This window comes from Moschus berezovskii, chromosome 6 (assembly GCF_049115385.1).
Source record: "Moschus berezovskii isolate FMDL1 chromosome 6, NW_MosBer_1.0, whole genome shotgun sequence".
NCBI classification, from domain to species: Eukaryota; Metazoa; Chordata; class Mammalia; order Artiodactyla; family Moschidae; genus Moschus; species Moschus berezovskii.
The window spans coordinates 64,923,013-64,944,090 of record NC_142465.1 but is presented as its reverse complement, the minus strand read 5'-3'; the positions used below and the strand labels follow the sequence as shown (position 1 = coordinate 64,944,090).

General features: G+C 42.1%; 1 long non-coding RNA gene across 3 annotated transcripts in view; it reads right to left on the bottom strand.

Annotated features, from left to right (window-relative positions):
• The window catches only part of LOC148777640 (uncharacterized), a 106,410-nt gene that overhangs the window by 18,146 nt on the left and 67,186 nt on the right, over nt 1-21,078 (bottom strand). The window contains exon 3 of one of the 3 annotated variants that reach the window (XR_016037623.1): nt 7,710-9,221. The exons of the other annotated variants lie outside the window; for them this stretch is intronic. This is a non-coding gene — a long non-coding RNA (uncharacterized LOC148777640). Of the gene's footprint in view, nt 1-7,709; nt 9,222-21,078 lie in introns of those variants that run through there. 3 annotated transcript variants of the gene reach the window in all.

The following is a 21,078-nucleotide window of genomic DNA, read 5'->3' as shown; positions in this document are numbered from 1 at the left end:
CTTTTCCAAAGGGTTAAAAGAAAAAAGTGTTGAGAGTAAAAAGCTTAAAATTCATTGTCAACTCTGTTTCTTGAGTCTTAGCAGGGGGAAAACTTATACCTTTCATAGGAAACCCCTTTACTGGCATACCCCAACACCAGGGCTGTCCCCAGTTCCCAGGATGGAAAACAAGCTTTCTTTTCACTTGTCTTTGGTGTGGCCACACCATTACTCAAGACACACTGGTGACCCTCAGGTGATATTCAATCATCAGAGATGGTCTGGCTAACAAGTTGCTTAAAATTTTCTTTTGAGTGAGTTGTAATCATTTGAAAACCAAGAGATTTTATGTACAAACCTAGATTTCTGGCTTCTCTTGAATGATGAAAAGCTTTGGCAGCGCTGAGCCCACATTCCTGTGTGGCAACAATTTGGGAGCTGAGCACTCTTGCTCCACATAGATAGAACATGTGTCTGCCAGGTGGCTGTGGGCCGCACTGGTTTCTATCACACGACATTGGGTGGCATCATTGGTTTATTTACCTGCTTGACTCCTGTAGGAATCTAAGTCCTAGTAGAGAAAAAATATTATATGCCCTTAGCTCCTCACTGTCATTGAGAACCTGCCTTAGAATCTTCCCCTTTCCCCAGATGGTTGCTGTCCTCTGGTGATTTCGGTGCCCAGGAGTCCTGCCCACACTCCACCTGAGGCCAAGGCCACCTGGGAAAAAGTCATCTTCTCTGGGGTGGTGCCTGAGAAGGAGGGTCCTTGGGGAGAGGGTACCCTGAAGGGCTCTGAAGACCAGGAGGGAGAGATGGGGTCATTGTTGGGAACAGCCAAAGTCATTACTCGCGTGTGAGGTGGAAAACATGCAAGAAATCAGAGGAGAGAGGCAAGGCAAAGGTGACACTGGTGAAACTGATGACTGAGGGTCAGTGTGGACAGGAAGGGGCAGGCACAGATCAGATCAGGCAGAGCTCACTCCAGAGACAGGGCGCATGAGGTCTCCCTGTTTAATGGGACACTGGCAAGGTCACGGGAGCAGAGTCCAGACAGTCGTGTGGGTCAGCCCTCACCTCCATGTTCTTGGGCAGCTGCTTATGTTACCACATCTGGGGCCTTGTCATCACCCAGAGGTGTTCTCTGCCAGAAATCTTAAACTCTAATCTTGAGGCTTCAGACCTCCAACGTCTAGCTTTTTAGCTGTCTTGTTGAGGACACAAACCAAGTCCATTAACCCTCTTTGCTTCACTTGCTTCCTGCCCAGCCTGGATTCCACCAGTTATCAGTTTGAACATGTGTGTTCTGCTCCTTCACAACATTCTCTTCCAAAGCCCACCCTCCAGACTGCCCAACCTTCATGTAACCAATAACGCCCTCTCCACCCTACGCTGGGTCACTGGGCTCTGCCAAGTCAACCAATGCCTCACCCAACGCCCATCTTCATGAAGCCTCTACTGCACTAAGTCTAAGACCTTAAAATGTCCCTCAACCCCACCTCCAACTTATCTGCACCCATCTCATTTCTGTGCTTCCTACCTCAGAGAGTCCTTGCTCCTATTCTAGGGACTCATCTCATCCAGGACTTTGTTCCTTCAATAATCCTTCCGGTCTTCCATGTCTTTAACTTTTCACTCTCTCCCAAGTCCTGCTCAGCCTCTAAACATATCCACATTTCTCCCATCTTTGGAGAAAAGTGCCCAGGGACTTCAGTGGAAATGACTACAAAATGATAACATTCAGGGTTCTAAGGAAGGAAGGAGAGAAATCAGCGAGATAAAGAAAACAGGCTGCAGGAAGGTGCATTTCTTCAAGCTCAGGGTTTTGGCAAGAAAAGCTAATGGGAACGAAAACTGAGGGACAAAGGGTCTGAGGGAACAGGATGCCCTTTTCACATCATATGCTAAATTCGTCATAATGCCCTTCTTGTGTATATTATGTAGCTCACAGGCAGCGTTTCATCCAATTTTCACTTCAGTCCAGTGAGATAGGCATGGGTGAGACCAAGTGGGTGAGGCCTGGCTTTGGGGACTTCGGAAGGTGCCGGCACCAAGCACTGGGGAGCAGGGGGAAGGGGACGAGACATGAGGCCCAGAGAAAGGAATGAACTCCCTAGAGGCTGCAGGCAACAGGGAAAAGCAAGGAGACTCCGGCGCTGCCTGGCAGAAGAGATCACGTGCATGGAAAGGATGCGGCCGAAACAGATTTCTTAGACCCTGGATTGTCTGTGTGAAGAAAGAAATTCATCTTTTAGGTAGACCACGAGGGGACAATGGAAGGCAGAAAATGAGGCCATTATTAAAGGTTGATGTGATCACAAAGTTAAAAACCATTCTTTCTATTAGATAAAAAGAGAGGACCCAGGGAATGGAACCAGCCCTCTCAGAAAAAAGGTGTCAACAGCCACCAAAGCACAGCTTTTGCAGAAAGAGTTCTTGCTGCCATCTAACCAAACAGATGTCCCTTGAATGTGCTCTGGAGGTGAAGTCAGGAGGTCTAACCCTACTTCCAGGCCTTCCCCAGCCATCCAGAACCCCCCTGCACCTCTGTTTTCTTCATCTTGGTAATCCCACTGCCCAGGCTCCCTCACAGATGGGGCAGGGATCAAATGTGACAGCACATGGGAAAGTGCTTGGGGAATTACAAAGTCTCAGGCAAGTGTAACCCAACACTGCTGACAGTGGGGAAAGGTGACAAAGGAGACCGAAACAGCCCCTGCACGACTGAACAGGCCGAGAGGGTCTGGATGTGTGGATGATGAGAGCAGAAGATACCAAGGGGAAGTGAAACTCTGAGGGCAGGGTGTGTGTAGGGGTTGGGGGAGAAGGAACCGCTTTTTAAAGATGCACAAGGCAACTGCCATCTCAACTAATGAAGTAAACCCAGATTTGTCAAGGGCCACACCAGCAGGGGATTCTCCACTGGGGTTTCCTTCTTGACCACCTCAGTGAAACAGTGTGGGTTTTATTTAAAGAAGACTGCAGCATTCTTTCAGAATGAGATCTGCATCGTGGTCAAAGGGAAAGGATGACCCCAGTAATTACTAATCACCAACCATCGAGAGAAGAGGCTATATTAGATGATGGAAAAACAGAGCCATTATATCCTGTCTGATCTGGGTTCAAATATACCCCTTGGTAGGTGAGTAGTACATCATTCTTAATTCAGTTCAGTTCAGTCAGTCATGTCTGACTCTTTGTAACCCCATAGACTGCCGCAACCCAGACTTTCCTTTCCACCACCAACTCCCGGACCTTGCTCAAGCTCATGTCCATTGAGTTGGTGATGCCATCCAACCGTTTCATCCTTTGTCGTCCCCTTCTCCTCCTGCCTTCAATCTTTCCCAGCATCAGGGCCTTTTCAAATGAGTCAGTTCTTCACATCAGGTGGCCAAAGTATTCGAGCTTCAGCATCAACACTTCCAATGAATATTCAGGACTGATTTCCTTTAGGATGGACTGGTTTGATGTCCTTGCAGTCCAAGGGACTCTCAAGAGTCTTCTCCAACATCACAGTTCAAAAGCACCAATTCTTTGGCGCTCAGCTTTCTTTATGGTCCAACTCTCACATCCATATATGACTCAGTTCAACCACTCAATATTGATAAAATAAAGGGGATCATATTGATCTCAAAGGATGGGATTAGAGAAGATGGGAAAAGCACCTCAGCATATGATGAATGATCAGTCCAACAGGTCCTGGGAGGCTGGGAAGCACAGAATGAGAACCTGCTGTGAGCAAATTTTCTTGAACCAATTCACTTCCTGGAAAGGGAAGTCATACATCTGGAAGAGTGGTTTCTCAACTTGGGGGCTGATTGTGCTCCACTCTGGAGCAGGGATTTGGGGCCATGTCTGAGGACATTTTGACTATTATCCCTGGGCAGAAAATTACTACTAGAATCTAGGGGGCAGAGGTCAAGGATGTTGCTAAACACCCTACAACGCACAGGTCAGCCTCTTAGAATAAAGAATTCTCTGGTTCCAAATATCGAGAGTGCCAAGATTGAGAAACCCTGGCCTGGCCTAAACCTGGGTCTTCACTGTACCTTCCACAGTTTAGTCAATATGTCAAGTGAACCCAATGGTGTCTGTGGAGGTTTGTGCTCTGAAGCATCCAGTGAGGGGAAATATTCCTGTGACTCACATGTGCTCAGTTCAGTTCAGTCGTTCAGTCGTGTCCAACTCTTTGCGACCCCATGAATCACAGCACGCCAGGCCTCCCTGTCCATCACCAACTCCCGGAGTTCACTCAAATTCATGTCCATCGAGTCGGTGATGCCATCCAGCCTTCTCATTCTCTGTCGTCCCCTTCTCCTCCTGCCCCTGATCCTTCCCAGCATCAGAGTCTTTTCCAGTGAGTCGACTCGTAGCATGAGGTGGCCAAAGTATTGGAGTTTCAACTTTAGCATCAGTCCTTCCAATGAACACCCAGGATTGATCTCCTTTAAAATGGACTGGTTGGATCTCCTTGCAGTCCAAGGGACTCTCAAGAGTCTTCTCCAACACCACAGTTCAAAAGCATCAATTCTTTGGCGATCAGCTTTCTTCACAGTCCAACTCTCACATCCATACATGACCACTGGAAAAATCATAGCCTTGACTAGACGGACCTTTGTTGGCAAAGTAATGTCTCTGCTTTTTAATATACTATCTAGATTGGTCATAACTTTCCTTCCAAGGAGTAAGCGTCTTTTAATTTCATGGCTGCAATCAGCATCTGCACATGTGCTAGTTTAGGGCTATTAGCTATCTTCATCTGCGGCTGGAGGAATTCATTTAAATTGTGTTTATTGGTCACAGAGGACACCAGGTTTGGGGACATGTTAAACATTTTGAAGGAGGGAAATCATGTCCTAAGCTACCTTGACCAACAAGAGAAGTTGTTTTCCAAAAGCTTAGTGGGGGAAAAAATTGTTGGGGCTCCCAGGTCATGAAAACGACCTGAAGGTCATCAGATCAGATCAGTCGCTCAGTCGTGTCCGACTCTCCGCAACCCCATGAATCACAGCACGCCAGGCCTCCCTGTCCATCACCAACTCCCGGAGTACACTCAAACTCATGTCCACAGAGTCAGTGATGCCATCCAGCCATCTCACTCTCCGTCGTCCCCTTTTCCTCCCGCCCCCAACCTTTCCCAGCATCAGAGTCTTTTCCAGTGAGTCAACTCGTCGCATGAGGTGGCCAAAGTATTGCAGTTTCAGCTTTAGCATCAGTCCCTCCAATGAACATCCAGGATTGATCTCCTTTAGAATGGACTGGTTGGATCTCATTGCAGTCCAAGGGACTCTCAAGAGTCTTCTCCGACACCACAGTTCAAAAGCATCGATTCTTCAGCGATCAGCCTTCTTCACAGTCCAACTCTCACATCCATACATGACCATGGGAAAAACCATTGCCTTGACTAGACGGACCTTTGTTGGCAAAGTAATGTCTCTGCTTTTTAATATACTATCAAGGTTGGTCATAACTTTCCTTCCAAGGAGCAAGCGTCTTTTAATTTCATGGCTGCAATCAGCATCTGCAGTGATTTTGGAGCCCAAAAAAATAAAGTCTGACACTGTTTCCACTGTTTTTCCATCTATTTCCCATGAAGTGATGGGACCAGATGCCATGATCTTTGTTTTCTGAATGTTGAGCTTCAAGCCAACCTTTTCACTCTCCTCTTTCACTTTCATCTGAAGGTCATAGAGGACTAAAATTTAAACAGAGACTACAGTCGAGACTGTGAGATACCAAGGCTGAGACAGACTCCTTCAGCATTTCTGAACTGAGCAAGGCCATTTTAAACTGCTCAGTACTTCATATTTTTAAAAGAGATACAGCTCTTGTTTCTGTATACAGTTACAGATACAGTCTCACAGAACCAAGAGCTGGAACAATAAGCACTAGAAAATAAAGAAGTTTCTAGAAACAGGAGTTTGGGTGTTTTAACATGGAAAGGAGAAAACAGAGTGTGCGTGGATTTTGAAAAAAAAAAAAAAAAAAAGATTATCACAAGAAAAAAATGGCCAGCTGTTTTCCATCTCCATGGAAGAGCAAATTATAGGAAATGGGCTAAGATTACAGCACAATGGTGGTTATGAATACGAAAGCATTTCCTAATTGGACCCTGGAACAGACTTCAGAGGAAGACAGTTCAATTCCCATTACTCAAGTTTGCTAAAAATAGGTTAAGTATTGACCTGACCGCAGACGGAGGACTGGACATGATGACTTCTTGAGTCCCTTGGTTTTATCATTCTTTTAGCTTGTGTCTTCACAAGGCCCAGGTAATTTGCTGATGAGTGAAAAATTCAGTTGTTTTACTGTATGGCCTATACAAGCAAGTTTCCTAAATAACCCATCTGATGGATTTTCATTGATTGTTATTATTAAATTGACTGGTGGTTTTAGAGTCATTTGACAGAGCCTGTACTTTTATAATATTTGTTATACTCCTTGAACTTGGACATGAACCTATAAATTATATTATGCTTGTGGGTCATCAAGTCAGCCTTGTATTGATCATAATGTTTCGCGGCTCAGTTCTATGAGACATGGGTTTTCGCTGATACTGATACATACTTTGCTGTAATCGGAACCAGTCTTTCAGACCAGAGTAAACAAGGTGAGGAAACGGCTGCAGGCTATCAGGGTGTGCTCTCTGTGTCCACAGTGTATTACTGTGTTCATGGGTTTTTTTGTTTTGTTTTTGTTTTTTTTTGGCTGCACCACATGGCTTGCAGGATCTTAGTTCCCCAACCAGGGACTGAACCTGGGCTGTCCCCAGGGAAATCGCAAGGTCCTAACCACTGGACCACCAGGGAATTGCCTATTGTATTCACACTGAAGCCAGTGTCTGAGACTAAATGTGGCAGGTGGGGATTTGGGGAAAAAAGATGTGATCCTGCTGTTTCTAGCATAGTGCAGAAGAGAATCCATTCCATTTCCAAGTGAATTTACTAACCTGCTGATAGAAAAGTACCCAATCTATTGAGTACCTCATATTATGTACACATCATGTGGGAACATCAAGCTAGTGGGTTTCCTTTGGTTCTCTTATGCATCTACTTTAAGTTTTTATGCTTTCACCCTAAGTGGGAGTAGGACTGTAGACTGATTTTGTTGTCCTTTGAGCTTTTAGCTTCTCTGCTAAAAAATGTTCCTCTGCAAATGTTCACATTAGAGGTGCCAGTCATGAGTAGTTCCTTTGTATTCTTAAAAGGTACAGAAAAGCAGTAAAATCATTTGTGAATACAAAATGGTGTGTATTCAATATGAAATAAGCCTTCTCAAGGCAGGATTCTATACAAGGGTCTATTGACCTGGTTTTACCCTGTGGCAGGATTGCTGGCTGTCCCCTAACAGCCAATCCTTCCTTCTTCCTTTGACGATTCAGTCTCTGAGTTTTAGCCAAACCAGTGACTGTTTCACTAAAGGCTACATTTTTCAGCATTATTTGCACTTAGGTGTGGAAAGGAATAAATTTTCACTGATGAGATGGCAGCAGAAGTGATTTGTGCCATTTCTGGTCCATGACCTGACAGGGAAAGAATAAGCCTCCACTTCTTCCATCTCCCCTTTCAATAGGCTGGGAGGCAGACATGATGGCGGGATCTGGAGCAACCACTTTCAATCATGAGACAGAAGTCCTTTGTTGAGGATAACAGAGAGTCAAGATGGAAGAAACTTGGGTTTCCATTACCATGATGTCACTACATTAGCCTTATATTATTTATGCTTCGACTATTACAGGACAGAAAAATAAACTTCTATTTGTTTAAGCTACTGTTTTGAGTTTTTAAACAGTAGTCGAACTAGTATCCTAACTAAAATCCTAACCTCTTGGATCAGTTCAGTTCAGTTGCTCAGTCATGTCCAACTCTTTGTGACCCCATGGACAGCAGTATGCCAGGTTTCCCTGTCCATCACTAACTCCCAGAGCTTACTCAAACTCATGTCTATTGAGTCGGTGATGCCATCCAACTATCTCACCCTCTGTTGTCCCCTTCTCCTCCTGAATTTAATCTTTCCCAGCATCAGGGTCTTTTCAAATGAGTCAGTTCTTCGCATCAGGTGGCCAAAATACTGGAGTTTCAGATTCAGCATCAGTCCTTCCAATGAATATTCAAGACTGATTTCCCTTAGCATGGAGTGGTTGGATCTCCTTGCAGTCCAAGAGTCTCTCAAGAATCTTCTCCAACGCCACAGTTCAAAAGCATCAGTTCTTCAGCACTTAGCTTTCTTTATGGTCCAATACTCACATCCATACATGACTACTGGGAAAACCATAGCTTTGACTAGACAGACATTTGTTGGCAAAGTAATGTCTCTGCTTTTTAATATGCTATCTAGGTTGGTCATAGCTTTTCTTCCAAGGAGTAAGTGTCTTTTAATTTCATGGCTGCAGTCACCATCTGCAACGATTTTGGAGCCCAAAAACATAAAGTCTCTCACTGTTTTCATTGTTTTCCCATCTATTTGCCATGAAGTGATGGGACCAGATGCCATGATCTTAGTTTTCTGAATGGTGAGCTCTAAGCCAACTTTTTCACTCTCCTCTTTCACTTTCATCAAGAAGCTCTTTAGTTCTTCTCACTTTCTGCCATAAGGGTGGTATCATCTGCATATCTGAGGTTATTGATATTTCTTCTGGAAATCTTGATTCCAGCTTGTGCTTCATTTAGTCAAGCATTTCTCATGATGTACTCTGCATATGCTAAATAAGCAGGGTGACAATATACAGCCTTGACATACTCCTTTTCCTATTTGGAACCAGTCTATTGTTTCATGTCCAGCTCTAACTGGTGCTTCTTGGCTTGCATACAGATTTCTCAAGAGGCAGGTAAGGTGGTCTGGTATTCCCATCTCTTGAAGAATTTTCCACAGGTTGTTGTGATCCACACAGTCAAAGGCTTTGGCATAGTCAATAAAGCAGAAGTAGTTGTTTTTCTGGAACTCTCTCACTTTTTTGATGATCCAACGGATACTGGCAATTTGATCTCTGGTTCCTCTGCCTTTTCTAAATCCAGTTTGAACATCTGAAAGTTCACAGTTCACGTACTGTTGAAGCCTGGCTTGGAGGATTTTGAGCATTACTTTGCTAGCATGTGAGATGAGTGCAATTGTGCGATAGTTTGAGCATTCTTTGGCATTGCGTTTCTTTGGGATTGGAATGAAAACTGACCTTTTCCAGTCCTATGGCCACTGCTGAGTTTTCCAAATTTGCTGACATATTGAGTGCAGTGCTTTCACAGCACCTGTTGGGTACCAGAAGTTTAACTTTGGTAAGTATCTTTTCATTCATTAGAAAATATATATATTGTTGAAGATAGGGAGATAGAGAAACAATACACACACATGTACATGCACACACACACAATAATATTTGAGATACTAGGGACTTAGTGACGATCAATAAAGAATTGATAGTATTCACCCCACACTCTATAATGTAAGCCATTTACAGCTTGCTTCCTGTTTTTCTATATAAAGAAATAATGGACAGAGAAGCAATGATAAGGAGCCTTCTAGGGAGGTGGTAAAGAGCACATGCTCAGGAGCCAGGCAGCTCAGGTGAAGCATCAGGCTTAACATCACTGAGTGTCCAGGTTTTCCCATCTGTACAAAAGACTAGTAATTGTTTCTATCTCTTTAGCACGTGGTGAGGATTATGTGAGCTCAAACTGGAAAAGCACTTAGAATGTTGCCTGGAGCATACTAAACACTGAATAAATATTCACCTCTATTATTAGTTCCTCCTCATTATGGCCAGTGATAATGATAAGGAAACATGTCTAGCAGATGGTTCTACACTGTTCTCGATCTTCTTATATGTTTTGCCCTTGGTCTCATTCAAGACGTCTGATCCACGATGTTTGCTTCTGACTTCAAGGCCCTTAGTAGTTTGTCCTACTCTTTGTTTACGCACATGCTTCAGGTACTGTCTGAACTACTGTATCAACATATTTTTGTACAATGATTTCTAAACGAAGCTTAAAAATCAGCAGTGAATGTTTATATAGCCCCGGAGCCCTCTGTCTGCCTCACTGGATCTCCTTTCCCTTACCCCTCCTCTCTCTTTCTCTTTCTATATAGTGACTTCACTGAGGTATCATTCACATACATGCAATTCACCTAAGTTAAATATGCAGCTCAACAGTTTTTAGTGTATTTATAGTGATACAACCAGCACCAGAATGAATTTAGAACATTTTCATCACTCTATAAAGAAACTGTACCCATTGTAGTCACTCCCCATTTGCCCCGCAGCCCCATGCTCTGCTGTCCTTATTTGTTCAGTCATGTCTGATTCTTTGCAACCCTGTGGACTGTAGCCCACCAAGCTCCTCTGCCCATGGGGATTCTCCAGGCAAGAATACTGGAGTGGGTTGCCATGCCCTCCTCCAAGGGATCTTCCCAACCCAGGGATCAAATCCAGGTCTCCCGCGTTGCAGGCGGATTCTTTACCAGCTGAGCTACCAGGGAAGCCCACCTGCAGCCCTAAGCAACCACTAATCTAGTTTCTATCTTTATAGATTTGCATATTCTGGACTTTTCATATAAATGAAATCCTACAGTATCTGGTCATTATATGTGGCTTCACTCATTAAGCACGATGTTTTCAAGGCTCATTTACGTTGTAGATTATATGAACACTTTGTTCCTTTTTACAGATGAATAGTATTCTACTAATATAATATGATATTTTGGATATAGACATTTTCTTTAACCATTCATCAATTGATAGGCATTTCAGTTTTTTCCACTTTTTGTCCACTGAAGTACAGAAGTTTAAAAATTTTTATGAACTGCAATTTATCTATTTTTTCTTTCACTGCTTATGTTTTTGGCATCATATCTAAAGAGGTTTTGCATAATTTAACGTCATGGAGATAAACTCCTATATTTTCCTTGAAGAGTTTTATAGTTTTGGTTCTTACACTCAGGGCTATGACTTGAGCTAAGTTTTAAATATAGTATAAGTGGGGTCCAGTTTCATTCTTTTACATGTGGCTATCCAGTTCTCTAGCTCCATGTGTCGAAAAGATGACGTTTCTTTCTCCACTAAATTGTCTTAATATCCTTAGCCATATTCTTTCTGCTTCCTCAGACAATCAGATTCTTGCCTCAAAGCCTTTAAGCCATTAGTTTCCTTAGTGTTGAACCCTCTTTCCCCGATTTTCACTGGCTGATTCCTTCCCATGCTGCAGGTCTCATCTTAAAAGGCTAATCCCGAACACAGTGACTAAAGCAGTCCCACCCCCATTCAACATTTCCATCCTTATTTAATTTCATTCTTAGTACTTAACATTGCCTGAACATATCTAATTTTTTTAAAATAGAGTTCTTTAAATCCTTTAAGTGGATAGATTTTCAAATCAAGGTAGTCCAGGAGGAGATAATAGAATAATTTAGAGACAAAGGATTCATGTGTGTTTGGGAGTGGGGTGCAGGTGTGTGATTGGGAGGAAGACCTGTGGATGAGAGTGAGAAATGAGTGGGTAAGTTCCAGGGCAGTCTGGGTGAGCATCAGAATCGAGGAGCTATTCCTACACGTTAGTCTAGGCAATAATTTTTCAGATTGACACCAAAAGCATTGGCAACATAAGCCCAAATACAAGTGGAACTAAATCAAACTACACATTTTCTGTACAGGAAAGGAATCAGTCAGTAAAACAAAAAGGCAGTCTATGGAATGGGAGAAAATATTTGCACACCACATACTCAATAAAGGGTTAATATACAAAATATAAATGGAATATTATTCAGCCTTGGAAAAGAAGGAAAACTGTTATTTTGGACAGCATGAATGACACTGGATGACATTATTCTAAGTGAAATATGTCAGTCACAGAAAGACAAACACTGCATGATCTCACTTAGCCACTGCTGCTGCTGCTAAGTCACTTCAGTCGTGTCCGATTCTGTGCGACCCCATAGACGGCAGCCCACCAGGCTCCCCCGTCCCTGGGACTCTCCAGGCAAGAACACTGGAGTGGGTTGCCATTTCCTTCTCCAATGCATGAAAGCGAAAAGTGAAAGTGAAGTCGCTCAGTCATGTCTGACCCTCAGTGACCCCATGGACTGCAGCCTTCCAGGCTCCTCCATCCATGGGATTTTCCATGCAAGAGTACTGGAGTGGGGATCTCACTTAGCTAAGAAATCATAAAAAATAAAAAATGTTGCACTCACAGAACACAGAATAGAATAATGGTTACCAGGGGCTGGGCAGCAGGGTGGGAATGGGATGGAAAGATGTTGGTCAAAAGGTATAATTTTCAGTTAAAGATGAGTGAATAAGTTCTGGAGACCTAACATACAGCATGGTGATTATAGTTCATAATAATGTATTATATACTTGAAATTTGCTGAGAGAGTAGATCTCAAATGCTCTCACCACACACTCAAAAAAAGAAAGGTAACTATGTGAGGTGACAGATGTTAATTAGCCTAACTGTGGTAACCATTTCACAATGTATATGTATATCAAAATGGCAAGTTGTACATTTTATACAATATGTACAACTTTATACAATGTGTACAACTTCTGGTTGTCAATCAAACCTCAATAAACCTGCAGGGGGTGGGGGAGTCATCCTTTGGTCAATGTCATACTTGATTCAGAAAGCATAATCAATTGGAGTCTAAAATTAGTAGAAATTTGAAGAGAAAGTACCTGTCACAAATTACTTAATTACAAAGAGAAAATTAGTTATTTTTCAGTAGAGAAAGCTGGCAGACACCATCTTAATGATCAAAGTTAATATTACCAGGAATGGAACAAACTGACATGGTGTATCTCATGATACTGAAAAGAAACAGTATCAGTTTTGTGGTATTCCTGCCAAAAATACCTTTCCAGGAGGAAAGTTCAGAGGAACCAAAACTGAGGAACATTTTACAAAGTAACCAGTCAGTATTTCTAAAAAAATGTCAAGGTCATGAAACAGATTCTGAAGAGCTCTTACAGAGGAGATGAGAATGCAAATTGTGGCCCTTGACTGGATCCTGGGCCAGAAATAGAATTGTTTTTGTTACAAAGGAAATTATTAAAACAATTCAGTCAGTTCAGTTCAGTCGCTCAGTTGTGTCTGACTCTTTGCGACCCCATGAATCGCAGCACGCCAGGCCTCCCTGTCCATCACCAACCCCTGGAGTTCACCCAAACTCATGTGCATCCAGTTGGTGATGCCATCCAGCCATCTCATCCTCTCTCGTCCCCTTCTCCTCCTGCCCCCAATCCCTCCCAACATCAGAGTCTTTTCCAGTAAGTCAACTCTTCCCATGAGGTGGCCAAAGTATTGGAGTTTCAGCCTCAGCATCAGTCCTTCCAATGAACGCCCAGGACTGGTCTCCTTTAGGATGGACTGGTTGGATCTCCTTGCAGTCCAAGAGACTCTCAAGAGTCTTCTCCAACACCACAGTTCAAAAGCATCAATTCTTTGACTATCAGCTTTCTTGATGCTTTTGAACTGCGGTGCTGGAGAAGACTCTTGAGAGTCCCTTGGACTGCAAGGAGATCCAACCAGTCCATTCTAAAGGAGGTCGATCCTGGGTGTTCATTGGAAGGACTGATGCTAAAGCTGAAACTCCAATACTTTGGCCACCTCATGCAAAGAGTTGACTCACTTCTGGAAAAGACTCTGATGCTGGGAAGGATTGGGGGCAGGAGGAGAAGGGGACGACAGAGAATGAGATGGCTGGATGGCATCACTGACTCAATGGACATGAGTTTGAGTGAACTCCGGGAGTCGGTGACGGACAGGGAGGCCTGGTGTGCTGTGATTCATGGGGTCACAAAGAGTCGGTCACGACTGAGCGACTGAACTGAACTGAACTGATCAGCTCTCTTCACAGTCCAACTCTCACATCCATACATGAACACTGGAAAAACCATAGCCTTGACTAGATAGATCTTTGTTGGCAAAGTAATATCTCTGCTTTTTAATATGCTATCTAGGTTGGTCATAACTTTCCTTCCAAGGAGTAAGCGTCTTTAATTTTATGGCTGCAATCAGCATCTGCAGTGATTTTGGAGCCCCCAAAAATGAAGTCTGACACTGTTTCCACTGTTTCCCCATCTATTTCCCATGAAGTGATGGGACCAGATGCCATGATCTTAGTTTTCTGAATGTTGAGCTTTAAGCCAACTTTTTCACTCTCCTCTTTCACTTTCATCAAGAGGCTTTTGAGTTCCTCTTCACTTTCTGCCATAAGGGTGGTGTCATTTGCATATCTGAGGTTATTGATATTTCTCCCAGCAATCTTGATTCCAGCTTATGCTTCTTTCAGCCCAACATTTCTCATGATGTACTCTGCATATAAGTTAAATAAGCAAGGTGACAATAAACAGGCTTGACGTACTCCTTTTCCTATTTGGAACCAGTCTGTTGTTCCATGTCCGGTTCTAACTGTTGCTTCCTGACCTGCATATAGGTTTCTCAAGAGGCAGATTCAGTTCAGTTCAGTTCAGTTCAGTTGTGTCTGACTCTTTGTGACCCCATGAATCATTGGAAGGACTGATGCTAAAGAGGCAGATTAGTGAAATTCAATTAAGGACTATAAATTAAAAGCTAATATTGTGTCAATCTTAATTTCCTAACGTGAAAATTGAACTGTAGTCACACTGTGAGAGAATTTCCCCATTCTTGGGAAACACGCATTGAAGTATATAGGAGTGAACGGGCATCATGTCTGAACTTATACTCCAATGGCTCGGAAAAAATAATACACACATACAATGATAGAATGACAAAAACAATTAGGTATTTGTTAATAATCAGGGTTTTTGAATGAAGAGCATATAGGAGTTTAGTGTACTTTTGCAATTTTTATATGTCTAAAATGCTTTCAAAATAAAAATTTCCAAAACTAGAAAAGAAGATGGATACCCCACTGTGGATACCCCAGATAGAAATCTTCCATAGTTCATGGAAGACTTATCATTATTTGGTAAAAATGGGTTGATGATTGGTTGATTGGCAGTTAGAGTGCTCTACTTGTTCTCTTTTGAGTTTTATGGGATTTTTTAAAAAGCAGCTACAATTTTTAATTTATAAAGTTAAATCCTGGTACAAACAAAGATTTTCCAAGGAACAACAAGGAAGCAAAATTTGGTCAGTAGTTGACTGTAGGTTGGAACTGAAGGATCTCCACCAGCAGACCAGCCCTTCCTCTAGTGTAGTTTATACAACTTGTGTAAAACTGAAACACAGCCAGAGGTTGCTGTGAGGGAGAATGAAAAGGCAGCTAAAAGCATAGGACAGCATGAGACCCTGAAATTCAGTACTGCTAATTACAGACTCTAGGTATGGTTAACACCAAAAATTATTATGTGCTAGTTTGCTTTTAAAAATCTTTTAAAGAAAAAAAAATGATATAATTTGCAATATAAAGGAAATCCCATTGTTAGTTCAAGATACATATGTACATATATATATATATACACGCACACATTTTCCTTCATAAGATCATAAAACAAAACTGGCCACTCTTTCTGAATACACACTTACACAAACTTGACATATCTTTCTGGGTTTTTCTTTTGAAAAGTAAAAAAACAGAAAAAGAATCACATACAGCATGGAAGTTTCTGTCAGTTCCTTGACAATAGCAAGATTTTAATTCACTGCCTTAAAGGCTCTCTGAAAACCACTCCTGTGAGGTAAGATGCAGTGAGGCAGAGTTTCATTTGTTACTCTTATTTAAAATATTCAAATAACATCAGAAAATTTTAAAGGTCATTCTATAAATCACCTTTTCTTCCAGTTGCCTTCATTTAGCTCTCTTTTCCCCGTAAATCAATACTCTAATATTAGTTTTTAGTTGAGGCTCCTAAATATCTGAACCTTGTATTTCTGTTTCCTTTTCATGTGAAACTTGTTAATTATATATTATACAAATATTCTTCTCATGAATGGACCTTGAAGTCATGTTGCTAAGTGAATAAGTCAGGCAGAGAAACACAAATACTGTATGATCTCACTTGTATGTGGAATCTAATACAAACAAACAAAAACAAAACTCCATCAAATTCATATGAAAAAAGAAGTCAGACTGTGGTTACCAGAGGCATGGGGTCCAAGAAGGGAAAATTGAATGAAGGCAGCCAAAAGTTGTGAACTTCCAGTTATAAAATAAATAAGTATTAGGGATGGAATGTACAACATGATGGCAATAGTTTACACTGCTGTATAAAACATAGGAAAGTTGTTAAAAGAGCAGATCCCCAAAGGTCTCATCCCAAGGAAAACTTTTTTATTGTATTTAAGTGAGATGATACTAAACTTATTATGGTGGTCATTTTACAATATAAGTAACTCAAACCATCAGGCTATATACCTTCAACTTATTCAGTGAGGTATGTCTGTTATTTCTCAATAAAATGGCTTTTTTTCTATTGCGCAAAAAAGAAAAAAGAAAAAAATCAAGCAGCTGTTCTATTACCCAAGGTTGGTCTTATGCATTCTCTCCACAACGGATCTAAGGGTACAACTACTTTCATTTCCATCTCATATCTATAATGCTACAATTCTACCCTCCATTTCAATAAAATCCTAAAATTGTTGGAGGTTTGCCCTGCCCTGACCCAGTGGGTGGTCTGGACCCCTCAGAAACTCCTGTCCTTGAATCACACTTTACCTTCCTGTGTAGACTCAAGCTTTTCTTCATGAGACCAAAGCTCCAAGAGCCCCCGAGAGCACTAGGAGGCAGCCATTTGCTTTCCCTGAAATGCTGGTGACATTCTTTCTCGTCAGGAAGTTGCCAATTCCTGTTGATTCTGCAGCATCTGGGAGTTGGAGGGAAGTGGGTGAGCGAGGGGGAGAGGATGTCTGGCCCAAGTTATTCTATCTGCTGAGCTCCTCAACACTAAGGCACAAATGAGCATGTTCAAAGCACTTTTCTTGGGGGTCGGCGAGGAACACAGTGATGACAGGCTCTAAGAACATAATCCAACCATGGAAATTTTGTTTTTAAGATTCTCAAGTGAGAATTTGGCTTTTGGTTCTTATCACAGAATAATTCCTTGGAGATTAAAAATCATAGGTCATGAAGTCCATGTAGTGGGCTAAAACCATCAATTTTTTAAAAATGTAACTTCTTAAAAAATGTAATGGATTATATTGGAATAGACAATATCTAAGTATAGTTAACCATGAACTCTGGAGCCAGGCCTGTCGACTATGAACCTCTAACATGTGACCATGTACTAGCTCTGCAACCCTGGGCAAATAACTGAACTTGTCCATTCCTCCGTCTCTTTACCCGAATAATAATACCTACATACTTCATAGAGTCAGTGTAAGTATTACATGCGCTTATATACATAAAGTACATACTCACCCACCTATGGGTCACTTGAGGATTGGCTAATCTAGGCTGGGCTCACCTGGGCAGCTTTGCTTCAAACTGCAGGTCTTACCAAACTTGGCCCTTCCCTGCTAGAACCAGATCTGTCCCACCATGGTCACTGGGATCCAGGTTAAAGGGGCAGCAGTTGCCTGGGAGTAGTTCTCATCATAATGTTAAAAGCACAAAAGAGCAAGCCTCATCCCATAAGCACAGTTCAACCCTCTGCTTGCCTCATGTCCTAACATTACCCTGGATGAAAGGCAACGTACAGTGGAAGGCACAATCCTATTGACTGAAGTCAGTCACATGACAGAGTCCAGGATCAAGGAGGCAAGGAACAATAATCTATTGAACGAAACTGTTGAACAAAAACCCAACAGTCATAGTGGAAAGAGTTTGAGAAGCACTGCTCTAAAATAGGCCAAATCTGACCCACCACCTGTTTTTTTTTTAAATAAAGTTTTATTGGAACAGAGTCATGCCCATTTATTTACATGTGGCAACTTTTGTGACACATTGGCAGAACTAAGCAGTAGTGACAGAGGTCATTAGACTTGCAAAGTCTAAAATGTTTATTCTCTGTCCTTTTACCTTCGAAGTTTGCAGATCCCTCTTCTTAAAAAATGAAAAATTTAGGAATTGATGAGAATTCAGCCTCAAAGCAAATTACATAGTCGAGGCATTCTTTCTATGCACCAGACACTGGCAAGTGCCGCTCAGTGACTGTGCGATTTCATTTGATGCCAGATTCTCGCCGCTGCAAGAAGTGAGCAGCTTCTTGGTTTGCAACAACCACTGTGTGGTAAGAGAGAGCCCTGTCCAGCTCCAGCCCTTGAGTCTATAACAGAGCCTCATTGTTGGAATTCACACACTGACTTTCCTCTTCCTGTGCTGTATGGAGTTCAATACCGTGACTTTGGTTAAAAGACATATTACCTTTGGAATAATGCTTCTCAGGAGCCTCTAAAAATTTAAGCTTAAAGAAGATGAGGTCATCATCCAAATTAAACAAAGGTATTTTAGAACTTCATTGGAGCCCAAACTCTCACACCCTGAAATCTGAGGCAGAAACCCTTCCTAGTGCACTGATCTAAGTGGAGTCGGTAAGGCTTAGTGTGGGTGGGCAGGGGCTGGTCTCAGGGCTAGCCCACTGAATGAGCCTCCCTCTCACACCACAGGCCCCTCAGAAGTCCAGAGGCAACTAGAAGATGCTGAGGCTCCTTGGAGATTAGTTTTGTCTTTGTGAATTTACAAAGTTAGCTAATCCCAGAGGACAACTCTGTTGTACAGAAAAAGACTGTTTTGGGACCACAGTTTTTTTTTTTTTTTCTCAGTAAGCCATATTTGATTTATTGGAGTAACAAATTAGACTTCAACTCCTTCCTTTAAGTGGGGCTTCCCTTGTAGCTCAGTTGGTAAAGAATCTGCCTGCAATTCAGGAGTCTTGGGTTTGATTCCTGGGTTGGGAAGATCCCCTGGAGATTAAATGGCAACCCACTCCAGGAGAATCCCATGGACAGAGGAGCCTGGCAGGCTATAATCCATGGGGTTGCAAGAATCGGACATGACTTAGTGACTAAACCACCACCACCTTCCTTTAAGCTTTTAAACCCCCTTTTACAAAGCTAATTGTGCTATTTATCAGGCAAAGTCTTAACTTACTTTATGGGAGACTTTATTAAGGGGTTGGTTCCACTTAGACTTAGTTAATTAAATAAATTTAAAGGGGTTTAACTGCATCTATCAATTTAATATACATGATTTGCTTTTCAAGGACAGCTAACACTAACAGCCCTGCCTAGGCTCAGAAACCTTTCTGAACAATTTACATTGTTAAGTCATTTAATTATCACAGCAATTCAACCAGAGATCTTAAAGTATTATCACCTCTGTTTCAAATGTAGGGAAACTGAGGTACAGAGAGTAATTTTCAAAAGGTCATGTAGCTAACAATACCTGAATTACTTTGTGAACCATACAGTATGGCTTTAGAATCCAGGTTTTGACTTTTAGCCTGTGTTAATAAGCTAACTCTGAATTAATTGACTAAAAAAAAAGAAAAAGAATCCCGACTACTTCAGTCACTCTGTTACACTAATAAAATTACACTTATAAATGTAGTATAACAGGTTCAAAATTCTTTACATGTTCCATAATTGATTACAAACTGACATAATTGATTACTCTTTACAAAAGTCTTTTCATGTAGCAAATAGTTCTCCAATATACCAAATTTGTTTAAACATCACACACACTTAAAATATCAAATGCAAGATTATTTCCAAACTTCACATTAAAAAACTTCCTGGTATGAATGTGATTGACTCATCATCTCCAAGCATTGAAGACATTCCACTGCTAAGGAAACCATGCTCTCCTGGGCTGTCACAGGAGAGTTGAGAGGGAGAGTGAGCCTTGGGATAGATGCTGATGATGTCTCAATAAGGACTGAAAATTTACCATTGAATTTGGCCAGGTGGAGGTCACAGTGACCTTGACAAGAGTAGGATTTGCTGGTGATTAGATGAGTGAGAGTGTTAAAAAAAAAAAAGAAGTGTTCAGAACAGAGAAGGAGGAGGAGGGGATAAGGAGGCAGTTCTCTTTTGCTGTTATGGTAACTGGAGGCTGGGGCCACAGCTGAAGGGAGGTGCAAGGTCAAGGAAGATATTTTAAAAATATAGAATATATTGTAAGCAAGTTTGATAGTAATAATCCAGTTGAGGGCATGGGGGGAGCATGAATCCAGGAGAAAGGAGCAGCAACGTCTGTCTGGAGGCAGACGGGGCAGAATCTAAAGTTGGACCATAGAAATGGAAGAAAAGGACGAAAGGACAGAGGTTGGTACATGTGATGAAATATGTGGGAGTGGCTTCTGATTACTTGTTTCCTCAGGGAAACAGGAAGTCAGGTCATCAGTGCTGAGTGATGGGGAAGGGGATGTTGGGAATTCGAGCAGAAGGAAGATGTGAAATGGTCCTCCAAGGAAATCAGGAGAGTCAAAGGACTGGGGAGATGCAGTGGGACTGCTCTTTAGTGTGAAGGACCCTGGAGAGGATGAAAGCCCCGGGAGTGGTTGACAGCACATGGCAATGAGTGCGGACAGGGGAGAGGGACCAGAGTGAGCCAGGCACACAGAGCTTACTGTATGGAGATCCTTGACATCAGATCTGTGAGCAAGATCATCGATTCAGGGAACCACCAGGATCAGAGTCCCGAATCCTTCACACGGAGTTAATAACTAGTTTCTTTCTAAGAGGGTCAGGGTCAGTGTCTTACCACTTGGGCTAGAAAAATACTTTTGATGCTTTATTTCTCCTATCAAAACAGATGTCTAGCGCCTGCTCCCTTCTATTACCCATATTACCTTAAAGTCAAAGCTATGAGGGGCTTCAAAGGCTTGTTACTGGCAATATTGCAACACCCAACACAACTGTAGCTACTCTTGCTGGGAGCCCTTCAGAAACAATAAATGCATTTTAATATCTCCATAGAGCTAATTAAGAATAGGCAAATTGCACTGGCTCATAAAAAGCATTATTTTTAAACTTCTGGGTTTGTTTTGATGCCAAGTCCTTCTCAGCACAGTTGCTTCTGGTGGATCTTTTTCTCAGATCATTCCCTATCCTGATCCTGTCCACACAGACCCTCAGTTTATTTCACTCTCCATTCTCAGTCAGAGGTTTTGGTCTAATCCAGGATCTCTCAACCTCAGCACTACTGATATTTGGGCTGGATAATTCTCTGTTATCCAAAGAATTGTGG